At 42.4% G+C, this 26,752-nt stretch overlaps 1 long non-coding RNA gene across 1 annotated transcript; it reads right to left on the bottom strand.

Annotated features, from left to right (window-relative positions):
* On the bottom strand, nt 927–3,668 carry LOC106503350. Its single transcript, XR_001297013.2, has 3 exons — nt 3,434–3,668; nt 2,783–2,852; nt 927–1,397 (listed from the first exon to the last, which is right to left on the bottom strand). It is a non-coding gene; the product is annotated as an uncharacterized LOC106503350 (long non-coding RNA).

Below are 26,752 nucleotides of genomic sequence, written 5' to 3' on the forward strand. Positions count from 1 at the left end.
GCTAGACTGTGATGTCTTTGAGAACAAGGACCACTCTTTCCTACCTCGTGTGTATCTGTAATGCTTAGTATGGTGTCTGCATATCATGCGGGTGCTCACTCGCTCAGTTGTGTCAGACTTTTTGAGACCCCATGGACTATAGCTGGCCAGGCTCATCTGTCCATAGGATTTTGGGGGCAAGAATACTGGAGTGCGTTGCCATTTCCTCCTCCAGGGGATCTTCCTGACCCAGGGACTGAACCCGCATCTGTTGCATCTCCTGGACTGGCAGGCAGATTCTTTACCAAGAGAAGCCCCTGTACATCATCAATTTAACTTCATAAGAGTTACTTGTTTTGGCAGACAGGCTATGTTTTGCCAGAATCTGTCTCCTCCTCCTTCCAGGTACAGTGCTAGGTTATATTGCCCAGCATCCCTTGCAGTGTGACATGGTCTTAACACTTACTTTTGGCTGATCAAATGCGAGCAGAGGGGCTACTTTCTACCTCTGGTCCTGGCTGTCAAAACCTCCCCTAGGCTGCCCCACACGCTCTCTTTTCCTGGCTGCCCCATGGATGCTGTTTTTCCCTTAGCTATCACCTGGGTTCACATCACAAAAGGTGGAAGCGGCATCTTTATAAAATCAACAAAGGAAATAAATACGTTTTCTCTTTAAAATAAACAAAACTGCTTGAGAACCTCTTTGTCTAATTTTAGGGCGATTGTTTGAGAAGGCAGATGGGCACATTCCTGATTCAGACCTTTGGGTGATTTGAGGCTCAGCTGCCCAGGTTGGATCTGAATAACCTTGTTGTATTTCTATGTCATGTGTACCAGATTTCCCTTAATGCGTCGCCTCTGGTTAAAGACCTAAGCATAAGAAACAGTGATGTGGAAATCAGCAACCAAGAAATGAAGCATTCTAACTCTTTATTGACCAGGAGATTTTTGCAGAAACTGACACCTGTGGCCTATAATTTGTTACGTAAGTGAACACACAAGTATATATATTGAGGCACTCTAGTCAATAGCATTCAGGTAACTAAAGACATATTAATACATTTCTGGTCAATAATGTGTTACTTACCTATTGCAGCATAACACGTTACTCTAACTTTAGTGGATTAAAATAAAAGCATGAGCTATGTCACATTATGTCTGTGACTCTGGAATCTGGGCACAGTTTAGCTGAGTCCTCTGGCTCACAAGGTCTCACAAGCTACAATCAAGGTGTTGAGGGGGGCTGCAGTCATCTAAAGGCTTGACTGGGACGAGATCCATTTCCAAGCTCACTCCGTGGTTTTCAGCAGGATTCCACTCCTCGTGGGGCGTTGGACTGAGAGCTTCAGTTCGTCACCAGCTGTTGGCTGGAAGTCACCCTGGAGGGTGTATGTGGAGGCTTCCTTATAACATGGCAGCTAGGTTCATCAGCATGAGCAAGTGAGAAGAGAGAAGGAGAGCAAAAGAGAAGTCACAGTCCCTTACAACCTGTCCTTGGAAGTAATATCCCGTCAGTTTCTTTGTTATCCCATCAGTTTCACCAGGTTCAGCCCACTCTCTAGAAGAAGGAATCATCTTAGAAGCTGCCTCCCACACAAGAAGCTTAAAAGTGATAATTCTGGGGCTTCCCTGGGGGTCCAGTGGTTAAGACTTCACCTTCCAGTGAAGGGGGTGTGGGTTCAGCACCTGGTCAGGAAGCTAAGATCCCACACGCCTTGCAGCCAAAAACCACCGCATAGAAGAGAAGCAATATTGCAGCAAATTTAATAAAGACTTTAAAAACGGTCCACATCAAAAATTTTTTCAAGAAATGATAATTCTGCCAAATCACTCCTATATTTTCTGAGCCTAATCTCTAAATTTCATTTATTTAGTCAAAAGCCTTAGTGGCCCTTCAGGCTGTCTCTGGCATTCCAGAACCCATTGTTAAAGTAAAAAAGCTATAATGAGAATTAAATGCATGCTTCTTCCTTTACTGGGAATGAAACTATCCACTCCACCAATGGGATAGTTTAAATAAGTAACGGCAAGTGACCTGTTCTCCTCTTTTATGTCAATATTTAGAGATAAAACTCAAAATTAATCAGTTGAATTTTTTTCAGTCAAAATGCAGGAATTCCAAATGTGAGGTCACAAAAGCAGGTCTTGCCTATTTTCAATGCTAACACATAATTAAATTTCCATTTACATTTTAAAATTGTGTTTCTCAACCAAGTGTGATCAACTATGCAATTACTGAGTGTCTTTGTGGATGAATCATGCTTTTCTTACATAATTAATTTAGAGTAAATAGAACAGCATGCATCAATAATTAGATGGGGAAAAACATGTCTAAAAATTCTTAAATTCAATTTTGGTAACACGAGAAAGTGACAAAATGCTTTTCTTTTTTAATTCCTATAGGACAAGGCAAGGTAAGAGATTATATATTCTCAGAAGGAGGTTCCAGGTGTAAGTTTTGGAGAAACAGCTCAGTGTATTACAGACCTTCCTCCCCCTCTCTGGTTCATGTGACAATGGACAAATCAAATGCATTGGAAAAGACCCACCATCATCTGTTCCCATAGCCCTATACAGTACACAGATTTGGAACTATTAGCTCCCAGCAAGCTCACACATTTTAGCTGGCCATGGTCAACTGGAATGACAGAACCCTTCAGCCGTGTCAACGCTGAACAGCTGGTCCAGGCTGCAGAGACTGTCTCCTCCCCAGGACATCACCCTGTGTCCAGTCACAACCACATGAGACCTAAATACAGAGAGTATTTCCCCAGCTGCTCTCAAGAGCCCAGATGAAACTCACCTTGAGCTGAGGAGAGAGCAGGGAGCATGGAATTCTAGCCAAAGTGGGAGTGTGTTGGAGGAAACCCCAGCTGAGGAAAGAAATGGGCAGGGCAGGGGTTTAGAGGCAAGAGCGAACGGGCAACCCTAATCAGCCCAGCAAACTGGCAGTGACATTTTCAAGTGCAAGGTCATCCAGAGTTGCAGAACTAAGAACATCTTTAGATGTCGAAATGGCTTTTGCTAAATGTCAACTTGGTAAATTTGTTTTTCCTTTGGCTCGTTAAAAGAGAATTAACCATTTATCCAATAATGAAAAGAAATATGACCCTCCCCGGGTTCACAAGCATCTACCTGAGGCTGGCCTAGCCTCTCCCATCTAGCCAGTTACACTCATTATATATATATATGTTGCTGTTGTTCATGTCCGACTCTTTTGAGACGCCATGGACTGCAGCTCCCAGAGCTTACTCAAACCCATGTCCATTGAGTCAGTGATGCCATCCAACCATCTCATCCTCTGTCATTCCCTTCTCCTCCTGCCCTCAATCTTTCCCAGCATCAGGGTCTTTTCCAGTGAGTTGGTTCTTCGCATTAGATGGCCAAAATTTTGGAGCTTCAGCTTCAGCATCAGTCTTTCCAATGAATATTCATATTAGCAATATGTACTTACCAAGAGGCCTCAGGTACCTGAGAAAGTTCCTGCCCTGAGAACACTTTCAGTCTGCTGCAGGGACAGAGTAGGATGCAGATGGTGATGCCGCAACGTGGATGGGTCCCATTCTGCAGAAGTGCTGATCACTGCGCTACAAAAGCCTCTTGCAGGGGACCCTGCCCAGGTAGGGATGGGGGCTTCTGGGTGATAATTAGCTATCATGGCATTTAGCTGAGCCCTCCAGGGTGAACAGGAGAGACCTAAAGAAAGTGAGAGGTGGTTTAAGGTACTACATTTCTTTACCAGAGAGGTATTTATTCTTACTACTCAGGTTACAGGAAAACAACATGCTGGCATTCTAATGTGCCTAGATTTTACACATGTTTCAAACAGCTTCATTTATTTGTTTAAAGTATAGTTGATTCACAATGTCTCAGATGTGCAGCAAAGTGACTCAGTTTTACATAGATATATATTCTTTTTTCAAATTCCTTTCCATTAAAGGTACAAGTAATTGAATATTGTTCCTGTGCTATAGCCCCTTGTTTATCTCTTTTATATATAATAGCATGCATCTATTAATCCCAAACTCCCAGTTTATCCTTCCCCTCCCTTTCTCCTTTGATAATCGTAAGTTTGCTTTCTATCTCTGTGCAGATGCTCCTGCTTTGTATCATTTTTCAGATTACACACACAAGTGCTATAGTATGGAGTTTGTCTTTGTCTGAATTACTTCACTTAGGGTGACTATCACTGGGCCCATCCAATGACATTTTTGCAACAAACCAGCACTGGCTCTGGTCATAGCATGACGTCTGTTTTAATTTATTTTATCCTCAATAACCCCTGGCAACCCCATTATCCCCAGTTTACAAACAAGGAAGCTGAGGAACAGGAATGTTATCTGACTCCCCTCTGCCAAGATCCTCCAGCTAGTAAGTGGCTAAAAATAATTCTAAATAACCGAGGATAGGGGCTAGAGGTAGGGAGGAGGTGATGAGGCATGGGCTGTCTTGAGATTTTTTAAAAAGCCAGAAGAGTCCAGATGATGAAGGTCCGCACACATCAGGTTCAGAATTTGCAAGTGTCTTAGCAACTCCTGAAGGGGTTCGAGTTGGTGACAGCTAGGAGCTGCGGTGAACTCCAGAAAGTCCACACCGTGTGCCACGTGCGAACCGTATGGGAGGCAAGCAAGGCTGCTGTCTCGACCATCTGGTGAGAGACAGGGAGCCTGGGCTAGAGGAGCTGCAGTGAGGAGGATGGGGACCAGGATGAACCCTGGACCCTGGGTAAGTAGCATCAACTGGACACAGCTACTGGGATGAGAAAGGATAGGAGGAGGGAGGCAGGGAGGCCAACCGCCAGGCTCCTGGCTTGGGATCCCCACAGCTGATGGGGCTAGAATAACAGTGATGGTGACAGGCTCTGTCCCTCAATTCCTTGATGGCAGCAGGCTGGACACTTGGAAGACACATCTGCCTTAGAGCTAGGAATGCAAGCTCTCTCACCTTCACTCTTAAACACAGCTTGAGCATTTGAATAAAACAAAAGTGAAAGTGAAAAAAAGGTGAACATGTTAATCACTCAGTCGTGTCCAACTCTTTTCAACCCCATGGACTGTTGCCTATTAGGCTCCTCTGTCCATAGCATTTCCCAGGCAAGAATACTGGAATGGGTTGCCATTTCCTTCTCCAGGGGACCTTCCCAATCCAGGGACTGAACCCAGGTCTCCTGCATTGCAGGCAGATGCTTTACCATCTGAGCCACCAGGGAGCGAAAGTTGCTCAATCGTGTCTGACTCTTTGTGACTCCATGGACCCTAGGCCCATGGAATTCTCCAGGCCAGAACACCGATGTGGGTAGCCATTCCCTTCTCCAGGGAATCTTCCCAACCCAGGGATCAATCCCAGGTCTCCTACATTGCAGGTAGATTCTTTACCAGCTGAGCCATAGGAGAAACCCAAGAATACTGGAGTGGGTAGCCTATCCCTTCTCCAGCGGATCTTCCCAACCCAGGAATTGAACCAGAGTCTCCTGCATTGCAGGCGGATTCTTTACCAACTGAGCTATCAGGGAAGCCCTGAACCACCAGAAACTTTTTAAAACAGGAATACTGGAGCCCGCAATGTGGCAAAGTATCAGAGTCAAAGCTTGCCACCTTTCTACCCTGTGGCCTCATCTTACAGAAGGCCCTTGAAGATGCTCAGAGAACAGATATTCCAAGTGTTAGACTATTGCCTCATGGTCATTTCCAATTACTCTAATATGCACAAGCTGCCTCAGTGTCCTGAAGTAATCAGTGCTTTTTATATTTTGGCCCTATTTGCTCTAAGGAAGAGATCAATTGATACATCAACTATTTAAGATTAAATGTTTTTGAAGACTTTCTCCTACTTTGTAGGGGAAAAAAAACCTAAAAGTCACCCAGAAACTCGTTTTTATGATGGCTGACACATCTGGGGGCTATGAAAGATGTCTGCATTCCTTCCCATTTTTTGGCCAACCCTTCAGAGAGCGTGGTTTTGGATTCCTGTGCTGTTCCCTCTCTTCCTTCGAGAAGAACAGGCCAGCCTCGCTTCTGTCCACTTCCGCCAAGCTATTGCCCAGGGCCCACCTCTGAGCCACTTTGTTTATAAGCAGTTCTGAGAAGCAAGGGGTCAGAGCAGGCAAGAGCTGGTCCAGGGAGGCGTTTATGGATGGCAAAATTCAGACAGCAGCGTGCATTCCAGAGAGGGCAGCCCTGTGGTGTACTCTGCAGCTGGGCCCAAGGAAAATACGCCTGCTCCTCTCAGCTCCAGCCCCTCCCTGGTGGGGCTGTCTCTAACTGGGCTCCCCTACTCTTCAAGATCAGCCGATGGGCCCACATTGAGGGAGGCAGCCGATGAAGAATTCACCTGGGCTGATTTGCAGAGAAAGATCATTGATTCCTCTGGGCTTGTTAAGTCGATATCCTCTATACAAACTATAATCCAAAGGCTTGCAAGATTAACCAGCTGAAGCCACTGTCACCAAGGGCTCTAGCCAGACACTAGAATGAGGCAAAATACCCACAGGGCAGGAGGCAGTCCAAATGGCATGCCATCTGCCACCTCGATTGCCTCCTTGTTTTATATCTCAACTCCTCAGCTCCTGTTTACACCGAGACACCAGGAAGGGGACTTGGACTCACTGCTGCCGCCAGCATGAGTGAGGCATTTCTCCATTTCCTGCTTCTTTCGTCCCTTTTCTTGCTGAAAAAGGAACACAGATGTGGCAGGCAGTCTTCGCTAAGAAATCAATATTGTCACCATATTTGTATTGGCTTATTTGTTTGTGCGATTTATTTATGAACTTGTGCCCAAGCCCCATCCACATAAAATGTGAGGTAGCTACAAGAGAACCATAAAACAGAAACTGTCAAGTGAGAAGCATCAGAATCAAGGAAATATAACCTGTATTGGAGGTGCTGGCTTCCAATTCAAGATGGCAGCCTGAGATTCATCTTCCATCCCGCCCAAGAACCCCTGAAATACAAATGCCGAAGGACGAAGATGAACACGCCTGCACAGTGGCTGTGTCACGTGGGGGTTCCAGGAAGTTAGAACTGAGCCTATATTGGTATTGCCCTAAAGCCTTTGAGAATTCCACTGTGCCCAGGGCTCAATGCACGGAGGAGAAAATTAATAGGCTCTAATGAAGATAAACCCTATAAACATATTCACAGGCAATGGTGCCTGTTGGCACTGGGTCAACCCACAAGCAATACTACAAGTAAGGCAGCTAACATTTGTGTCGGTGGAAGGGGAGGATCATCTCTATGCTAACTGAAACAGGCATCATTAAACCAGACCACTGTGCTCAGCAGAACAGGATGCATAAATTCCACAAGGAGACCCAAAGGCACGTAAGCACTGAGAATTTCTCCATGGAGGTCCAATAACCAAGATTTTCCTGGGAGATGTTGAAAGAGAGCAGCTTGTGAACACCCAGGAAAACAATATCAAGCAACCCACAGCCGTCAAAGAGGAGGGATGGGAATCAAAGGCCAATTTCAGGCCTTCCCACATACTAGACTGTCTTCAGGCTACCTAGAGTGACCCAGATTCCTCACATCTAAAACCCAGTTTTTGCATCTGTAAATGGCAATGATGCTATTACCTACCCCACAGGGGTAATGAAGGGCTCAATCAAATGCAGCGCGCAACAGCTTAGAACAGTGTCTGTCATGTTGGAAATACGCTAGCATATGAGCAGCTTTTATCAGTATTAGTCATTGCAATGGCAGAAAGTGAAGAGGACCTAAAAAGCCTCTTGATGAAAGTGAAAGAGGGGAGTGACAAAGTTGGCTTAAAGTTCAACATTCAGAAAACAAAGATCATGGCACCTGGTCCCATCACTTCATGGGAAATAGATGGGGAAACAGTGGAAACAGTGTCAGACTTATTTTGGGGGGCTCCAAAATCACTGCAGATGGTGATTGCAGCCATGCAATTAAAAGACGCTTACTCCTTGGAAGGAAAGTTATAACCAACCTGCTGCTGCTGCTGCTAAGTCACATCAGTTGTGTCCGACTCTGTGCGACCCCATAAATCGCAGCCCAACAGGCTCCTCTGTCCCTGGGATTCTCCAAGAACATTGGAGTGGGTTGCCATTTCCTTCTCCAATGCATGAAAGTGAAAAGTGAAAGTGAAGTCGGTCAGCCATATCTGACTCTTAGTGACCCCATGGACTGTAGCCTACCAGGCGCTTCCATCCATGGGATTCTTCAGGCAAGAGTACTGGAGTGGGTTGCCATTGCCTTCTCTGACAGTATATTAAACAGCAGAGACATTACTTTGCCAACAAAGGTCCGTCTAGTCAAGGCTGTGGTTTTTCCAGTGGTCATGTATGGATGTGAGAGTTGGATTGTGAAGAAAGCTGAGTGCCGAAGAATTGATGCTTTTGAACTGTGGTGTTGGAGAAGACTCTTGAGAGTCCCTTGGACTACAAGGAGATCCAACCAGTCCATCCTAAAGGAGACCAGTCCTGGGTGTTCATTGGAAGGAATGATGCTAAAGCTGAAACTCCAGTACTTTGGCCACCTCATGTGAAGAGCTGACTCATTGGAAAAGACTCTGATGCTGGGAGGGCTTGGGGGCAGGAGGAAAAGGGGATGGCAGAGGATGAGATGGCTGGATGGCATCACCAACTCGATGGACATGAGTCTGGGTGAACTCCAGGAGTTGGTGATGGACAGGGTAGCCTGGTGTGCTGTGATTCATGGGGTTGCAAAGAGTCGGACACGACTGAGCAACTGAACTGAACTGAACTGAACTGAACTGAATATGAAATATTTACAAACTTTATTTTAGCTATAATTAATAATTAAAGGGCCATGTGCGTTCAATTACGCTCGATTGCTTAGTGGTGTCCAACTCTTTGGGACCCCATGGACTCTGAAGCACCAGGCTCCTCTGTCCATGGAATTCTCCAGGCAATAATACTGGAGTGGGTTGCCATTTCCTCCTCCAGGGGATCTTTCCAACCCTGCAGGATTGAACTGCCAGCCTCCAGGGATCAAACCCAAATGTCCTGAGTCTCCTGTATTGACAGGCAAATTCTTTACCACCATGATACCTGGGAGGCCCAAAAGGGACATGGATAGAAAATTTAAAAAAAAAAAAAACTATTTATTTGGGTCACAAAACAGAGTGTTCTGTGATCTTGCAAGGTCCTTCTGATGCACTATGCCTTCCTCTACACAGTACATCTCAGCAAGGTTGTAGGCCCAAGTTCTGGCCAGAGCTGCTTGTCAGTCCCTAAGTATTTTTAGACCTTGGCTAAGTGGTTTCTCTCCTTTTTCAAAAGGGCTGGATGACAGCTTGCCGCTAAGAATAGCAGTTTTCCAGTTTAATCAGCAAGTCTCCTGGCTTCATAACTGTGCTGGTGCTCATGGGAGGTTGACTGGCCACGTTCACCTGTGGATCCTGAGCTGTCCATGCCAACACTGGCCAGACCTGCTGCCCTCTCCATAGCCTGCTCCCTGGGGGCCTGTCAGGACATGTAAAGGAGGAACAGAAACATCTCTTCTCCCAGCAGAGAGAGTAAGAGGGAGAAGTCTGGACCCAGCATCTTTGGCATCTCTTCTGAGAAGCTTGACTCTGCAACACATGGGATTGTGGTACACAGAAACTTCAGGCTTAAAACTCATCTTCAAATCCAGAATTGAGAGGTAGGTCTTCCTTAAGAAGCCCTGTAGTCTGAATGTTTGTGTCCTTTCAAAATGTATGTGTTGTAACTCTAAAGCTCAATATGATGGCAGGATGTGATGTGGCCTTTAAGTGGTGATTAGACCATGAGGGTGGAGGCCCCACGAACAGGACTGGTGCCCTCATAAAACAGAACCAACAGAACTCCCTAGCTCCCTTCCACCATGTGAGGACATAGCAAGAAGCTTGCAGACTGCAACCCAGAAATTGTCCTTCACTGAACAGGTCCTTCATGAGAATCCACCATGCTGGCAGTCTGACCTTGAACGTCCAGCCTTCAGAACACTGAGAATTAAATTTCCATTATTTATAAGCTACCTGGTCTATGGTATTTTTTTTTTTTAATAGTAGCTGGAATGGACTAAAACAGGAGGGTAACTGGAGATTTTATTCAGGGGTGTGTGTGTGTGTGTGTGTGTGTGTTAGTTGCTCCATTGTGTCCAACTCTTTGCAACCCCATGGACTGTAGCCCACCAGGCTCCTCTGTCCATGGGATTTCCTAGGCAAGAATACTGGAGTGGGTTGTCATCTCCTTTTCCAGGGGATCTTCTTGACCCAGAGATCAAATCCATGGCTGCGGTCGCATCTCCTCCTATGTCTATGGCAGACATGACTAATTGCTCATGACTTTCTTTCCCACTGAGCCTAGGCAGAAATTCAGAATGTTTTCCAACATGATTGGGGTTGCCACACAAGATAAAGCCTAATTGCTAATCAGACCTAATATAATGCCTGGAGCCGGGTAGCTGCACCATGAAATTTTGTTGATTGAATAAGTGAAATGAAAAATTGTCATTAGTGAAATGAAAAAATATCATTAGGTTTCTGGAAATAAGAATAGCAAGTTAATTAAGTAATACAAATGCCCAACCATTGAAACTAGGACAGGTATCTAAACAACCAGTCGGCAAGTTCAGACATGGAACAGGAAGATCTTCATGAAATTCACCCAAACTAGCTCACCCACAATGATGTCACTCAAGTTAGGTCAGATGTGTTGCTAAAACCAATTTGGCTGATCAACAGTGGTGAGTCATGGTGCAGTGATAGCTATTATGTCAATATAGGTTAGCAAGAAGCAGCTGTGCTGTAATTTTGATATGCAAGATCTCCCTAGGAGCTTACAGTTCACAAATACGTATAGGTAGATGCATTCATACAGAACTGAAAGCTTCTCTAAACGTTTTTAAATAAAATGGCAACAGCATGTCCTTGGAAGTCAAAAGACCACAGTAAACTTAATGTTGACTAAAAGGCTAAATATTTTTTATTTCTAAAGTAATAAAGCAACTGAAAACCTTATTGATAGACTTCTCCCGCTGGTAAGAATACTAGCCAAGTCTAAATTTTAAAAGATTTTAAATATTGTAAAACAATGATCCTTCAATTAAAATAATTTTTTTAAAGAGATTTTAGTTCTGACAGAGGCATTAAAAAGTACCAAGCCTTGTACTTGGTACCAGTTGATTCCTTTCCATGTTTCCATAGGTTGCTCAGACCATAAGAAGCATCATATTATAATATTAGCCCCAAATACATTTTCCAGGGCACCTAGCTGAGGTTGTCCATTAGAATCATGGGGAAGGTTTAAAAAAAAAAATACTCATGTCCAGATCCCACCTGCAAAAATTCATTTCCTTTAATCCAAAGTGACCCATACATGGATATTTTTAATAGATCCCAAGATCTGAGAACCCACAAGTCTTTTTTTAAAAATATAAATTTATTTAATTGGAGGTTAATTACTTTACAATGTTGTATTGGTTTTGCCATACATCAACATGAATCCGCCACAGGTATACACGTGTTCCCCATCCTGAACCCCCCGCCCTCCTCCCTCCCCATACCATCCCTCTGGGTCGTCCCAGTGCACCAGCCCCAAGCATCCAGTATCATGCATCGAACCTGGACTGGCGATTCATTTCATATATGATATTATACATATTTCAATGCCATTCTCCCAAATCATCCCACCCTCTCCCTCTCCCACAGAGTCCAAAAGACTGTTCTATACATGTGTGTCTCTTTTGCTGTCTCGCATACAGGGTTATCATTACCAGCTTTCTAAATTCCATATATATGTGTTAGTATACGGTATTGGTGTTTTTCTTTCTGGCTTACTTCACTCTGTATAATAGGCTCCAATTTCATCCACCTCATTAGAACTGATTCAAATGTATTCTTTTTAACGGCTGAGTAATACTCCATTGCATATATGTACCACAGCTTTGTTATCCATTCATTTGCTGATGGACATCTAGGTTGCTTCCATGTCCTGGCTATTGTAAACAATGCTGCAATGAACATTAGGGTACACGTGTCTCTTTCAATTCTGGTTTCCTCGGTGTGTATGCCCAGCAGAGGGACCCACAAGTCTTAACATATACAATATTTGCCAAAGATTAGACTCCAGAAAGCATGCCTAAACTGGAATGTCAAGAGCAAAATTTAATTATTCTAAGACTACACAGTCAATTCAATAGCCACTAGATATATGTAGAAGTCAAGCCCTTGAAATATGGCTAATGCTACTGAGGAACTAAATTTTTTTACTCTATTTTACTAAATTTAAAGACTGATACTCAGTTTAATTGTAGGAAAACTCAAGTATGTTTGAAACAGCTTGGGTATGTGAATCTACTTTTTCAACTGTAAATTTTGTGAACCTAAATATAGATCAAGTGTTTCTGGTAAAGTGAATGTCTGTATTGAGATGTGCTGAAAGTATAAAATACACACTGAATTTTTCAGACTCCATACAAAAATATATATATAAATATTTCCTAAAAAAAAATTTTATTGACTATATGTTAAAGTAACAAAATTTTTACATATTGGGTTAAATAAAATATATTATCAAAACTAATTTCACTTGTTTCTTTTAACCTTTTTAACATAGCTACTAGAAAATTTTAGATTACCTATGTGTGTTCCAGGGAAAATGAGCAACTCACTGCCAAACATAACAAAATACACGTAGAAACAAAGCATTATGTGAATATCAGCAGACACAATAATAGCTGAATCAGACTCACAAGCATTTCAGACATTAGAATTTCAGACAAAGAATATGAATTTTACGTTTAAGGGAATAAAATGGAAATTTGAAATATAAACAAGAAATGAAAGACTTTTTTAAAAAACCAGGCAAAGTTGAAAAAGAGAACTTTTAGAAATGAAAACCATGGCAATTGAAATTAAAACCTCAACAGAAAATGAGCCACAGCCAAATGGAAAATTAGAGAATGGAAAGATAGATACAAATAAATTATCTAAAATGCAACACTGAGAAACATGTTTGGAAGTTGTGAATATAACCTTAAGAAACATGGCAGATAGAGCAAGAAGTCTAACAAATATTTACATCAGAGAAAATGGGGCAAAGGCAATATTTCACAAGAAAACAATGGGTCAAAATTTTCCACATTTGTTTAAAGACATCAAACTTCAGGCATAGGAATCGCAACAAATTTCAAGCAGGATCACCTTTACAAAACATAAAGAAACGGCAAAACACACACACACAGAGAATAAAAAGAAGACAGTAAAAGCAGCCATAAAATGAAAATATAATTTGTCAAAATTTATGGGATACAGCAAAAGCAGTGTTTACAGGGAAATTTATATCATCTAATGCATATATTGGGAAAGAAGACATTTCCAGTAATTAACAGGAAAGTAAAAGAAATTTTTCTAAACTACCAGTGATATAACGAAGACTTTCCTGGTGACAGTAGTGATAAAGAACCCACCTGCCAATGCAGGAGATGGAAGATATAAGGGTCAACCCCCAGGTCAGGAAGACCCCCTGGAGGAGGAAATGGCACCCACCCCAGTGTTTCTGCCTGGAAAATCCGATGAGCAGAGGACCCTGGAGGGCTACAGTCTGTGGGGTTCCAAAGAGTTGGACACGACTGAGCAACTAAGTACATACACAGACATCCGTGGTGGCGCAGTGGATAGGAATCCGCCTGCCAGTGCAGGGGACAGGGGTTCAAGCCCTGGTCTGGAAAGATTCCCTGTGCCATGGAGCAGCTAAGCTCGTGCACCGCAGCCGCTGAGCCCGCGCTCCAGAGCCCGCGCTCCAGAGCCCGCGCTCCAGAGCCCGCGCTCCAGAGCCCGCGCTCCAGAGCCCGCGCTCCAGAGCCCGCGCTCCAGAGCCCGCGCTCCAGAGCCCGCGCTCCAGAGCCCGCGTCACGGCCGCCAAGCTTGTGCACCACGAGTACTGAGCCCGCGTGCTGCACTTACTGAAGCCTGCTTGCCTGAAGCTGGTGCGCCGCAACAAGAGAAGCCACCTCACTGAGAAGCCTGCGCTCAGCAACAAAGAGCAGCCCCTGCTCTCGGCAACTAGAGAAAGCCCAAGCGCAGCAACAAAGACTTAGCACAGCCAGAAATCAGGAAATGGAATTATTAATGAAGACCTAGTGGGAACCAAAAGTCACATACAACGTGGTTTCAGGTTCGTTTTTCATTCCAGGCTCCCAACAACCCTGTGAGATTTTATAATTGTGAGATATTATAATTATAATCTTATAATTTCAGTGGTGAGGCCACTGAAACACAAAGTACCCTACTTAGGATCACACAACTAGTATGCGTGGGAACAGCACTTGGACCCAGGTCTTTCAAATCCCAAATCTGAACTCTTCTCACTTTAGCACATGGTTTGTCCAGCCTAAATCATGTGGTGTGTGTGTGTGTGTGTGTGTGTGTGTGTGTATGTTAGTCACTCAGTCATGTCCGACTCTTTGCGACTGCATGGACTGTAGCCCACCAGGCTCTTCGGTCCATAGGATTCTCCAGACAAGAATTTTGGAGCGAGTTGCCATTCCCTTCTCCAGGGGATCTTCCCGAACCAGGGATTGAACCCGGTCACCTGCGTTGCAGGCAGTTTCTTCTACTCTCTGGGCCACCAGTTGGAAGTGCACATTGCTACATGACTCTTACTTAACTATTCATACACACCTCTTCCCTGAACAGACCACAGCTCAGGCCAGTGGGGCAGCTGAGCACCTCAGGAAACCCTGCAACAGCTCCCTCGTACATCTCTGAAAGCTCACATCGTGGCCGAGAGCCTTCAGGATGACTGAGCCCCGGGGGAGCCTGTATTACGCCCCATGGGTCTGCAGGCTGTGTGCTTGCCTGGGTCTCTCTGGGAACAGGGCCTGTGAGAAATGTTTAAGGAGTGGCCTTTGTAGGTCACTGGGGACCAGAGAGAGTTCCTGTCTGATTCCTGGACTCCAATAAAAATAAAATCAGAGAATGTTCTGGACTTTGCCACTGGGTTTCAAAACAGAACATTGAAAGTGATGGAGTTTCGTAACCGATCCATAAGCAGATCTTTCCTGAGGGCCCGTGGGGACGCCGGGTCTGGATTAAGCCCTCTGGAGCTGGCAGTAATGAAAGGTCCAGTTTTCCAAACTTCAAAACATCCAGTTTTCTCAGAGATTTCCCAGGCAAGCTGAGATGGTAAAATGCAGCTTCCTCATGCGAAGAGTCAACTCATTGGAAAAGACTCTGTTGCTAAGAAAGATTGAGGGCAGGAGAAAGGGACGACAGAGGATGAGATGGTTGGATGGCATCACCGACTCAATGGACTCGAGTTTGAACTAGCTCTGGAAGTTGATGATGCGCAGGGAAGCCTAGTGTGCTGCAGCCTGAGGTCACAAAGAGTCGAACATGACTTAGCGACTGAACAACAATGGGAATTCAGATGCTATGGGTGTCAGCTCTGAGTTCTGAACTAGTCAGAAGCCACGGGAGCAGGAAGGAGGCTTGGAGAATGTTCAGCGTCAGTTATGAGGCAGCCAGCAGAGGAAGCAGGTTCTAGACTGTTCCGCCAGACCCTCTCCTGCTTCCTGAACTCGTCCAAGCTAAACCTAAGCCCTGGCTGGGGGTGCAGCATCTGAGCATGTCCTGATGACAGAGTTTCTGATTTCTTTTTTTAGGACCCAGTGGGCTTGGGACTTCCTGGATCTCTTTCTGTCCAAGGATTTATGAAACGGTGATGGTCCTCTTGGTTACAGTATGAATAGATATATCATTTCTAAACTACTGAGGCTAGAGGAGTAACACACAGCTAGCAAGTAGAGATGAGAAGACCTGTGGGTGTGCACCCATATGTGTGAGTATGAGTGTTCACGTGGATGTTCTTATTGATGGAAACCCTAAGGGTAGAAATACATTTCTTTGTGGGAAAGAGGTGGGGCATTGTCATTAACTGAACACCTACTACTTGCCAAGCACAGTGCTGGGAAGATCCAGCGAGGTCACTATTTGGCTGTAGTATTAAACAGTGGAGAGAATGTAAGAAGCAATCTTCCTGGGCACAATTGGAAACAGTTTATAAATTGCTATAAAACTTTTATGGAGGGCTATCTGGCAAAAGACAGAGAACTTTTTCCAAATGTTCATGACTATAGATCCAGCAAGTTTGTTTCTACAAATTTATCCTGAAGAAGAAATGATGAATGCGTGTGAAGATTTACCTACAAGGATATTCATCCAAGTACTTCCAAAGCAATAGGGGAAAAGTTAATTGGAGGAAAAAAAAAGTAATTCTCTAGTTCTCAAGGTTTGAATAAACTATGGTACATTTGTTAAAAATAAAAACCCACTCAGCCATTCACAATGATGCTGTAGAGGAATGTTAAACGCTATAAGGAGAGGTTTTCAGTATCCCAAGAAATGACGCAGCAGATTATAAATCACTCCACAGAGCATGTTTCGTATTTGTAAAATACAAGTTTATCAGTCAAAATCCCTACTGGAAACAGATGGCACGTTCAAATAGGACACCCACAAGGGAGTTTACCGATGAAGGGGTCAGAGACGGGGACCATGAGGAAAGCCCGGAGCTAGCAACAGACGGTAGAAGCAACTCTGCAAGCTTCCCTGGGAGGGGTAGTGGCCAGCTGATGGACACACAAGCCCCAGGTGATTTCCTGGGAGGAAACACAGACATAAGCACTTTAACCTCTCTCGTAAGCCAGATCTGTGCCCAAAGTACACCACAGTCCAAACCCACCTGGGACTGGGGGCCGCAGAAGATCTGCTGCAGGGCTGGTCCATGGCAGGCCAGCCTCCCAGGCAGCGAGAAGGGAGGAGAAGGGCCGCAAAGTTCCAGCACAGCCGTGCATATGCTCGTCCACACATGCAAACAGAAAAATGAAGGGATGGCGTTGACCCGACATGGCGACCACAGCCATCTCTTGGCAGCTCAGCTGCTACTGAGTTTTCATTTCCCTCTTCTTGCTTTCCTAAATAGGCTACAACAGGCGTACGCTGCTTTAGGCTTCATCCATGAAAGCAACCTGAGTTGGAAGAAATTCAGAAGCCGTCCAGAGCGTGTTCATAGTGCAACAGTGAGAAATACCCAAACTGGCTGTACTAGGAAAGGCTAGGGATGTGTTTTTGTGTGTAAGAGAGAAGGCTTAGCTACTTTCAAAAATGAGGAACCTCTTTTATGGGGGAAGGATGAGGCTTGATCTGCAGTCAGCCCAGGACCAGAAAGTAAAATGACAGGCAGGCAGGATTCAAATCTGAAGAATGAGATGGGGCTTTGGACTAGATAAACTTTCAAGTACCTTCTACTCAAAAAAAGAGTTATTGATTACTAATTAATGATGATTATTATAACAATTTCTTTGATATTGCTTGCTCTGGTCTTAGGGGTGGAGTAAGCTACAAGGATGTAGTAAGATGAATTCTTATTGGAATGCTCTTACACTGTTGGTGGGAACATAAATTGGTATAGTATAGAGGTTTGCTAAAAAATTAAAAATAGAGTTACCATATGATCCCAAAATCCTACTCCTGGGCATATATCTGGAGAAAACTCTAATTCAAAAAGACCCATGCACCCCAGTGTCCATTACGGCACTATTTACAATAGCCAGGACATGGAAGCAACCTAAATGTCCATTCACAGAGGAGTGGATAAAGAAGATGTGTACATATATATATATATATATGCACATATATATAATGGAATATTATATATAACAATGGAATATTATGCAGCCCATAAAAAGAATGAAATAATGCCATTTGCAGCAACATGGATGGGCCAGAGATTATCATGCTAAGTAAATCAGACAGAAAAAGATAAATATCATGTGATATCACTTACAAGTGGAACCTTAAAAAAATGATACAAATGAACTTATTTACAAAATAGAAATGGACTTACAGGCATAAAATAACTTCTGGTTACCAAAGGGAAAATAGAAGAGACAGATAAACTAGGAATTTGGGTCTAACAACACTTTCTATACATAAAATAACCAACAAGGACCTACTGTATAGCACAGGAAACCATATTCAGTATCTTATAATAACCTATAATGGAAAACAATCCAAAACTATTATGCATATATACCCACATGTATGTATAGATATAAAACTGAATCACTTTGCTCTATACCAAAAACACTGTACATCAATTATACCTCAATGAAAAAAGAGAAATCAATTCTCATCATCTGGGATGTTTAGTTCCAAGAGATCTCTGATGAGCACTGTAACAGTAAAGACAATTCAAGCTTCTACAGCACCGACTTCAGGCTTGGTTGGATCCAGGCACACAAGTGATTCATTGGTATCCAGTCTCTCCCCATCTCTTGACTGACTCCTTTATCAGGTTCTCCCTCATGGAAAGAAGGGTTCAACAAGCTCGCATCCTCACAAGTGCAGCAGAAAAGACAATACTTGCTTATAAGTCACTCAACCAAAGTTCCCAAGAGAAGCTTTATTGGAGGCTGATTGGTTAATGGGTCAACTACCCATTCCTGAATCAACTACTGTGGCCGAGAGGATGCCACATACTCACCTTTCTGGCTCATTCAATAGGAAGAAAATATGGAGCTGGGGATTAGAAATGACTCGGTCTAGGTTCTGAAACTTTTTCCTCTATGTGCAAATTTGATTCAACCATGTTTCGGTTTATAGATTTTTTTTTCCTTCAAATAAAATCAAAAGCAGAGCTACTCTATTAGAATAATGTAGAGGAGTGGGTTTCCTAGGAAGAACTCCTGGGTGACTGATGCCACCAAGGGCAAAAGCAGAAGCTCCAGGAACCCCTCCCCACTGTGGACATCAAGAAGAGCTTTCTATTTCTGCAGCCTATAGACCAGCCTTTCCTGAAGTGCGATCCACTTGATATTAATTTGTGTCTCTGCCTCAGAGCCTCTTAATGAAAGTGAAAGAGGAGAGTTTAAAAGTTGGCTTAAACCTCAACATTCAGAAAACTAAGATCATGGCATCTGGTCCCATCATTTCATGGCAAATAGATGGGGAAACAATGGAAACAGTGACAGACTTTATTTTCTTAGGCTCCAAAATCACTGCAGATGGTGACTGCAGCCATGAAATTAAAAGACACTTGTTCCTTGAAGGAAAAGTATGACAAACCTAGACAGCATATTAAAAAGCACAGACATTACTTTGCCAACAAAGGTCTGTCTAGTCAAAGCTGTGGTTTTTCCAATAGTCATATATGGATGTGAGAGTTGGACTATAAAGAAAGCTGAGCACTGAAGAATTGATGTTTTTGCACTGTGGTGTTGGAGAAGATTCTTGAGAGTCCCTTGGACTGCAAGGAGATCCAACCAGTCCATCCTAACAGAAATCAGTCTTGAATATTCATTGGAAGGACTGATGTCGAAGCTGAAACTCCAATGCTTTGGCCACCTCATGCTAAGAACTGACTCATCTGAAAAGACCCTGATGCTGGAAAAGTTTGAGGGTGGGAGGAGAAGGGGATGACAGAGGTGAGATGGTTGGATGGCATCACCGACTCAATGGACATGAGTTTGAGTGGGCTCCGGGAGTTGGTGATAGACAGGGAAGCCTGGCGTGCTGCTGTCCATGGGGTCACAAAGAGTCGGACACGACTGAGCGACTGAACTGAACTGAACTGAACTACCTCACCCAAAAAGATGATGGTTCCTGGTCAGTTAAGTTGGAGACGTTTTCAGCTCAACAAAGTTGAAGAAATCGAAGACTTCTGACTCTTGACTCTAGGACATTTCGGAGACCCTAGTACTCAAATGTGTGCTGTGAATCTTCAGAAGAAAACATGACATGCAGAATTGCCCGAACCTATCTGATCGTGAACCTTTCAGAGCATCTCTTGAGACGAGTATGCCACAGAACATGCTCAGAGACTGGCTGCTCTGGAGAAAGTCGCTCACTTTCTATCCCAACCCCACCTTGGCCCGCCCACCATCTCAACTGAGATCACAAAGTAGTAAAAGGCTACGGAGGAAGGCTGTTTTTGTCTCTCCATCACCTCTCTGGAATGTTTAGAAATGAGTATAATAACACAGAGATAAACCCATCAAATCCCCGGTTTCTCTAAAGAAACACTTTCTCCATCCAACCTGTTAGCATAGGCGCTGGAATCAGATTGCAAAAGCTCTGCACTAACTCCCACTCCAGAGGGAGAAGAAACCACTGATGGGTGGGCGACACCAGGAGGACTAACGGCCTCTGTGGGAACCCGCGTTCACCTCTGGCAAACCTCTGTCTGCAGCTGCAGAAGATCAAGTCAGGCTCACATCTGTTCCCCAGACACCCGACACCCCACCCCAGCTTCCCCATCCAACAAAGCCTGGCCAGGTTTTCACAGTTAATTCCTCCAGGGCCCCTGGCCCATCTCCTCCCTTCTTGCTCCTATGAATTCTCAGAGATCAAAGCAGCAAGTTAGCCGAAGCTTTGTTTGCTCTGCATTCAGAGAACACCTTAAATTCCCAGCTTGAAAGGAGGCCAAAAGAAGGTCAAACATACCCTATTGTTGAAACACTTGCAAACTGCAAGACATCACCAACATATTAGCAGAGGAACCTTCGTGATTTCTCCGGGCTTTCGGGTCCTGTGAAGGGAGGGACGTCCCCCCGCAAATTTAATATAAGAATCTGATGGGAAGGCCACCAGAATTTTCCTTGGGGGTCACTCTGAGTTGACTCAGGCAGTACACTGATCCTGAGATGGAAATTGGGAGCTCCTGCCACAATGCAAAGAGTCAGTCCTAAGGTTAAAATGAGGATTGAAATGCCCATTCTGGATTGTTCTTCTGTTTCACTCAACCCCACCTTCCGGACTGTTCCTCCTCCCCCTGGCTTTTGTTCACAAACTTATATGACTTTTTAGAACTGAAAGGTCATCTAGTCTGGAGATTGTCAAATTTCTTGGCAGCCGAAAACGTTTTTCCAAAGAAAATCTTAAAAGAGGCTTCAATATAAAGCAGAGTCAGGGGCCCTGGGGAGGATGGGCTGGGGCAAAGCCTGGACTTCCACCCACTCAGCCACCCCTCCACCACTGTGGCTTTGGGCTCCCTCAGTTGGAAAAGCCTCCGATGAGTCCAACCCCTTCAGTTCACATGAACGCCGAGAACCAGAGATGGAAAGGGAGCCGCCCAAGTGTCTGATGCTCCACGTCTTCGTCTTCACTAAGAGCTTATGCCTTTGGTCTGCGTGTTTAAAAAGTGTCCAGTGTGGTCAGTCCTGCTTTTAAAACCGCCCTTTTTCACCCTTTCTCACCATCTCTACCTCCCTTACTGGGAAGCACCTGGGGCAGCCCCCACCATCCACCCGCCTGCTCCCACCCCCAGGCCCTTCAGTTGTGAGATCTTGTTTCCTAAACCCAGTTAATCATTAAAATCACCAGGGAGCTTGTTAAAAATATGGATTCCCAGGCTCAGCACTAGACCTAGTAAATCAGAATTTCCAAGGGTGGGTCCAAAACTCTTAATTTAAAGAAGCACCCCAGGTGATATTAATGACTGGCTAGCTTTGGAAAGCACTGTATTCAATGAAGCTGGGTTCCTCCTTCAATCTACCACCAGAGGACAGGAATGCTTCCATGAAATCCCAGCCCTTGTTGCTGGTAGGAGCATGATTTTATACAACTTTCTCCAGACTTCCTTTTCAAATAATGGGGGAGAAAAATACAAGTCCTTTCACCCCAGTTTTTTAAACAAAGATATAGCCGTAGACTTGTGCAAATATTTTTCTGTGAGGATGCAAATCACCGCACTAATAAAACAGAAATATTCAACAACGTGATGATCAAGTCTATGTTGGTATATACATATAATATTATATGTTTACCAACAAATAATGTTTAGAAGATTAATAACAAATATCTCACAATATATGTGCATACACATGTTACATATATGTGTTACATGTTACAAAAAGAAATATACCGTAGAACTCCATTTTTCATAAGCATAAAAGACTAGAAGTTACAAACAATGAAATGTTAACATTCTCTCTAGAATGAATGTGGAATTAATGTCAATGCTTCTTGCTTTTACGCTTCCAAAATTTCTTTAGAGAACCTGAATTTTGAAATCTACAAAAAATAAAATTTATCTTAAAATGATCTTTGGGAGGGAGAGAAAAGCAATAGATGGAATCAAAATGATGATTTACGTTATTAACTACTTTAACCCTTGCCCACATCTCTTAAAATAATAACGAATAGTTTGGGGGGTTTTGTTGTTGTTAGAATAAATTCATAAAAGTGCTGTAAAACAAGAAGGCACACCATCAATAGACTAGATACAATAAGAAATTCCTAGAACGTAGAACCCAAATGAGGTCCCTAGAGACTTCAGGAAAAGCAGCCATGTGAAGGCTAAGAGCTAAAACAAGATATCTAAGTACGTAAGAAAAAAGTAGGTTTTATTTTATAAACCTATATATAAAAGTAAGTTTATATGTATATATAAAACATACATATATAACCTATATTTATATATATATAAGCTTTATATATATACAAAACATATATATATATATATATATAAGTTAAGATATTTGAAGAATCTATCAAAGAGGTCTAACTTCACTGGGAGGAGGAAAGAGAAAATGAGAAAAGAAAAAAAAAAAAAAAACAGAAAACTAATAGAAAAAGTGCTCAGTGGAAAAAAGCATGAGCATTTAGATTAAAATAGCTCCCTGAGTAAAATGAAGTAAATAATATAATGTCCCAAAAAAAGTGTCTCTTTCAGAGAGAGGCACTGGGCTAAGTGATTTCCATGCAATATATATTTTAACCCTCATAGTAAACCTGAGTTTAGAACCACCATTTTCCCCATATTACAAAAGAAGCAACCAATTAGAAAATTATTAAAAACTTTGGCCAGGTACTTACAACTAGCAATTAATGGAGCTATGTGCCCGATGAAATTTTAGTACACATAAGATTAAAAAAAAAAAAATTCCTTGAAATGGCCAGAAAGGAAAATTATCTTAAAAAAGATAAAGACACAAGAAACAGACTGACATAAAACTCTTCTTCAACAACACTGGATTTTGGAAGACAAAAAAAAAAAAAAATGAACAGAGAAAATTATTTTGAACTTAGAAATGTAAATCCTGCAAAACAAATAACCATAAAATAAAGACATTTTTAGTCATTAAAAGCTCAGATGAATAGTTGCTATTTCAAGGGTAATTGTTTTTTGGCCCCAAAAGCAAGTATTTTCAGAGTAATTCCAATCAAATACAAGAAACTATCAAAGCCTTTTGTTGAACCAGAGTGGAATTTTACTGTATTGAATAATTAAAAAACAAATAGAAATTTAACCAAAAAAAAAAAAATTTTTTTTGCATCAAGACTGAGTGCTAAAGGGGAAAAAATGAAAAATTAGTTTAAAAAGAAAGATGTGCAATATAAGAGATAATGTTAAACAAATAAATTAATAAAGCTTATAATTTAGTCTAACTACTGAAGCGATACTGGAAAAAGAAAAAGAAGAGGAAGAAGAAGGAGAAGAAATAACAAACTTTCTTGGTAATAAAAACATGAGAGGAGAGTGATAAGGAAGAAAAACAAGAAAATTTTAAAATATTAATAAATACATGATAATGAATATACTTATCAAAACTCATGAGGTATAACTAAGGCAGTAGTTAGAGAAATATATTAGCTGTGTGTATGTATTTGCATAATACTCATTTATATCTATGCATACAATTTAAAATTAATTAATATAAGGAGTATATATCAGTGAAAATAGTGAAATAAGGACCTCTGAAATTCTCCTCTCCACTAAAGAAATTAAGACCTAGAAAAAAATTGTTAAAGTTAACTTTTTCAGAATTCTGGAAATTAACCACTGTGTGGTAGCAGTCCCTGAAGAAAAATGGCTAAATCTCAGTAAGAACAGTGAATTTTGTGGCATTTTAACCTGCCCTATTCCCAACCCCTTTCTCCCCAGCCTGCTTGTAGTAGCCTTGAAAATCTATACTCTAGCAATCACAATGAGAAACAGCAGCCTAGCAGCCATTGGAAAAGACAGAATGAAACTGGAACTCTCCCAAAGCCCAATTCCCAGAGAATTGTCATAATTTGTCCTATCTGGTCCTCTCCTGGAAAATTCCACTCACAGGGTTTTTCTTTATTTGACCTGACTCAGAGCTTGCTCAGTACAAATAGGATTCCCCTGAGCTTTTATTTAGGAAAAAATAATCAGCAGCAATTGTTTAACATTATAGCTGCCTGAGGTTGTAATAACAGTGGCAGTGAATAACAATCTAATCCAAAAAAAAAATTTAATTAAAAGATAAAGTTTTGGAGTGAGATGTCCATTGGAGTTTTCAGATCAGTTCAGTCACTCAGTTGTGTCTGACTGTTTGCAACCCCATGGATTGCAGCACGCCAGGCCTCCCTGTCCATCACCAACCACCAGAGTTTACACAAACTCATGTCCGTTGAGTCGGCAATCCCATCCAACCATCTCATCCTCTGCCGTCCCCTTCTCCTCCCGCCTTCAATCTTTCCCAGCATCAGGGTCTTTTCAAATGAGTCAGTTCTTTGCATCATGTGGCCAAAGGAGTTTTGGAAAGGCAGGAAATATTCTTGGGACTCTGAAGGGCCCCTTCCGTGCACAGCTCTGTGCATGCACCTGTGAACAGTCACACATCCATACAAGACCTAAGAAGGCTAAAAGTTCTCATTTCTCACTGACTCCACTGCTCTGCACAAACAAGAGGTGAAGGCTAAGGCAGAGTCATAAACTGCCTGCCTGAGTATTGAAGTATGCTCCCAGCACAACACATTGCCCTTTGGCAAACACTGGGAGATTTACTGGTTTCAGACATTTAAGAAGATCTCTATCCAATCTTAGATGACTGCTAAGCTAACTAAGTACAGACTTCAAAGACTACACATACAAAGAAAACAGATTTTACAGAATTAGATCCAGCAAACAAAATTATTACAAGCAGGAAAAAAAGAAAAAACCCTTGGGGAGGGGAAACATCATTTCCAAAGCTGTCACATTATGTGTTCATAAATGACCAGTTTTAAACCAAAAGAAAATCACAAAACTGCAAACAAATAAAGTATGGCCCAATCACAGGAAAAAAGTTAACAGAAATTGTACCTGAGGAATCCTGATGTAGAGAAGCAGTTTTTACATATATTTTATTTTATTTTGCTTAAAGATTCTGTGAGCTCTGTGTTTTTTGTTTTTTTTTTTTTCTAACTTCTTATTTTGTATTGGAGTATAGCCAATTAACAGTGTTGTGACAGGTTCAGGTGAACAACAGAGAAACTCAGCCCTCTGAGTAATCAAATCCTTTACGATTATACAGTGGAAATGGCAAATAGATTCAGGGGATTAGATCTGAGAGAGTGCCTGAAGAACTATGGCGGAGGTTTCTAACACTGTACAGGAGGCGGTGATCAAAACCATCCCCAAGAAAAAAAAATGCAAAAAGACAAAATGGTTGTCTAAGGAGGCCTTACAAATAGCTCAGAAAAGAAGAGGAGCAAAAAGCAAAGGAGAAAAGGAAAGATATACCTATTTGAATGCAGAGTTTCAAAGAATAGCAAGGAGAGATAAGACTTCTTAAGTAAACAATGCAAAAAATAGAGGAAAACAATAGAATAGGAAAGACTAGAGATCTCTTCAAGAAAATTAGAGATACCAAGGGAACATTTCAGGCAAAGATGGACTCCATAAAGGACAGAAACGATATGAACCTAACAGAAGCAGAAGATATTAAGAAGAGGTGGCAAGAATACACAGAAGAACTATACAAAAAAGATCTTCATGATCCAGATAACCACAATGGTGTGATCACTCACCTACAGCCAGACAACCTGTAATTCAAAGTCAAGAGGGCCTTAGGAAGCATCTCTACGAACAAAGCTAGTGGAGGTGATGGAATTCCAGTTGAGCTATTTCAAATCCTGAAAGATGATGCTGTGAAAGTGCTGCACTAAGTATGTCAGCAAATTCGGAATACTCAGCAGTGGCCACAGGACTGGAAAAGGTGAGTTTTCATTGAAATCACAAAGAAAGGCAGTGCCAAAGAATGTTCAAACTACTGCACAATTGCACTCATCTCACACGCTAGTAAAGTAATGCTCAAAGTGTTCAATAGTACATGAACTGAGAACTTCAGATATTCAAGCTGGATTTAGAAAAGGCAGAGGAACCAGAGATCAAATTGCCAACATCCATTGGATCATAGAAAAAGCAAGAGAATTCCAGAAAAATACTTCCGCTTCATTGACTACCCTAAAGCCTTTGACTGTGTGGATCACAACAAACTGTGGAAAATTCTTAGAGAGATGGGAATACCAAAACACACGACCTGCCTCCTGAAAAACCTGTATGCAAGTAAAGAAGAAACAGTTAGAACTGGACATGGAACAACAGACTAGTTCCTAATTGGGAACGGAGTAAGTCAAGGCTATATGTTGTCACCCTGCTTATTGAACTTATATGCAGAGTATATCATTCAAAATGCTGGGCTGGATGAAGCTACAAGCTAGAATCAAGATTGCTGGGAGGAATATCAATAACCTCACATATGCAGATGACATCATCCTTATGGCACAAAGCAAAGAAGAACTAAAGAGCCTCTTGATGAAAGTGAAAGAGGAGAGTGAAAAAGTTGGCTTAAAACTCAACGAAGATCGTGGCATCCAGCCCCATCACTTCATGACAAATAGATGAGGAAACAATGGAAGCAGTGGCTGACTTTATTTTCTTGGGCTCCAAAATCACTGCAGATGGTGACTGCAGCCATGAAATGAAAAGACGCTTACTCCTTGGAAGAGAAGCTATGACCAACCTAGAGAGTAT

This window comes from Capra hircus, chromosome 21 (assembly GCF_001704415.2).
Source record: "Capra hircus breed San Clemente chromosome 21, ASM170441v1, whole genome shotgun sequence".
Taxonomy (NCBI): Eukaryota; Metazoa; Chordata; class Mammalia; order Artiodactyla; family Bovidae; genus Capra; species Capra hircus.